This window comes from Cricetulus griseus, chromosome 2 (assembly GCF_003668045.3).
Source record: "Cricetulus griseus strain 17A/GY chromosome 2, alternate assembly CriGri-PICRH-1.0, whole genome shotgun sequence".
NCBI lineage: Eukaryota > Metazoa > Chordata > Mammalia > Rodentia > Cricetidae > Cricetulus > Cricetulus griseus.
The window spans coordinates 147,549,848-147,552,115 of NC_048595.1; the positions used below are offsets into that span (position 1 = coordinate 147,549,848).

General features: G+C 41.9%; 1 non-coding gene across 1 annotated transcript; it reads left to right on the plus strand.

Moving 5' to 3' along the window:
- Positions 1-1,133: 1,133 nt before the first annotated feature.
- LOC113833808 lies at positions 1,134-1,236 on the plus strand. Its single transcript, XR_003481957.1, has one exon. It is a non-coding gene; the product is annotated as a U6 spliceosomal RNA (small nuclear RNA).
- The last annotated feature ends 1,032 nt before the right edge of the window (positions 1,237-2,268 follow it).

Genomic DNA, 2,268 nt, shown 5'->3' on the forward strand with positions numbered 1-2,268 from the left:
TTTCTTTATACCTTCTGTAGTTTGGCTTCTGGCTGACCATTCTTGTTAACTGAAGTGTGTCAACTCAGAACATAATTTTATTTATTTATTTATTTATTTATTTATTTATTTATTTGCTTAAAAGCTCACCCTGAGAAAGGCTCTGGGCTACACTGGAATCCCAAACACCCACTGTAGTCCCTGACTGGCTAATGACAACTTTCTGTTGGCTTAAAGCCATATCTGATCAGTCTTCTGTATGTGGGATATTTATATACTGTGTGAAGATGTATTGGTGTGATTGGTGTAATAAAAAGCTGAACAGTCAAAAGCTAGAAAGAGGTTAGGTGGGACTTCTGGGGACAGAGAGGACTCTGGGAAGAAGGGTGGAGTTGCCAGGAGACACAGAGAGAGCAAGCAGGATATGCAGGAAGAGAGGTAACAGCCTCAAGATACTTGAAAGAATGCAGATTAATATAAATGGGTCAATTTAAGCTATAAGAGCTAATTAGGACAAGCCTAAGCTATAGGCCAAGCTTTCATAATTAATCATAAGTCTCTGTGTCATTATTTGGGAACTGGTGGGATAGAGAAAGACTGGTTATAGTCTTCTCTGGTGACTATCCTACAACAGTAACAAGCTGCTTGTAAAATGTTATCTTTCAGGGCAAGGCACATTCTGAAAAACAACATTTTACACAATATGGAGTAACTTAGAGCAGGGCACAACTTGAACCCAGCGGAGCTGCTAGAGGACTGAGGGTGTAGCTCAGTGGGAGAGTACCTGTCCAGCTTGTGGGAAGTCATGGTGCTCCATCTCCAGTATGAAGATACAGGGGAAATGTTAGAAAAAAAAGGATGCTCAGGGGCTGGGAATGTAGTTCAGTTAACAGGGAGTTTGCCTAGCAAGCCAGAAGCCCTAGGTTCAGTTCCTAGTACCACATGACCTGAGTGTGGTGGTGCATACTGTAACTTGGGAGCATCAGGTGTTCAGTCATCTTTGGTTACATGATGTTTTAGATGAGTCTGGACTGCAGGAGCCAATCTCCTGAGAAAGAAAGAAAGAAAGAAAGAAAGAAAGAAAGAAAGAAAGAAAGAAAGAAATCAAAAAGGAAAACAAGAAGAAAGAAAAAGAAAGGAGGCCTTGCCATCAGTGCTTGCTTCAGCAGCAGTATATTTAAATTGGAATGATAGAGAAGATTAGCGTGGCCTCTCTGCAAGGATGGCATGTGAATTCATGAAGTGTTAGCTATTTTTATTCCCATGGTTGGAGAGGGGGGATCTTGAGAGGCTTTAAATTTGCCTTTGTCTAAAAATAATAACAACGAAGCCAGAAGATCTAAGTTAGTATATTCAAGGCAAACCCAAGAATCTCTGTGCTGTGTCTAATAATGGATCTGGACTTTTGTTGTGTTTTGTCACCTTTTTGGGTTTTTTTTTTTTTTTTTTAAAGACAAAGTTTCTCTGTGTAGCCATGGCTGTCCTGGAACTAGCTTTGTAGACCAGGCTGGCCTGCAGCTCAGAGATCCACCTACTTCTGACTCACGAGTGCTGGATTAAAGTGAGCCACCACTGCCTGGCCAAGAAATGTACATGTATATTTAAAGATACAGTCAGAGGTTAGAATTTTTTTTACCTTTTTTTTGTTTGTTTGTTTTGGTTTATTTTATTTGAGGCATGTTGACATATAGCTCAGGCTAGCCTCAGAACTTATTATGTAGGTGAAGCTGTCCTTGAGTTCCTGATTGCCCTGCCTGTACTTCCCAAGTACTGAGATTATAGGTGTTGCTGCCCTGGCTCAGATAGATTGGAATTTTGAAACCCCTAACCAAGGAATGTCAGGGGCAATTAAAAGCTGGAAAGGGCACAGGTTGGTGGTGGTGCACACCTTTAGTCCTAGCACTCAGGAGACAGAGAGGCAGATCTCTGTGAGTTCAAGGCCAGCCTGGTCTACAGAGTAAGTCCCAGGACAACCAGGGCTACACAGAGAAACTCTGTCTCAAAAAACAAAAACAACAACAAAAAGCTGGAAAGGACAAAGGTTTCTCTTTGAGGACCACCAGGACCACATCCCTGTCCAATGCCTTGCTTTCAGGCTCCTGGCTTCAAGAACCATAAAAACATGTGTCTTACTTGAAGTCGTTTGGTTTGTGGGACTGGGAAAGGGCAGCACCAAGAAGTGACCATTGCACCATCCTTCGGAGAACAGTGCAGGTGAGTCTCAGTGCTTGTAAGACTCATTAACAGGATTTATTCATCTTGTCACTGATGAAATGACAAGTCAGCACT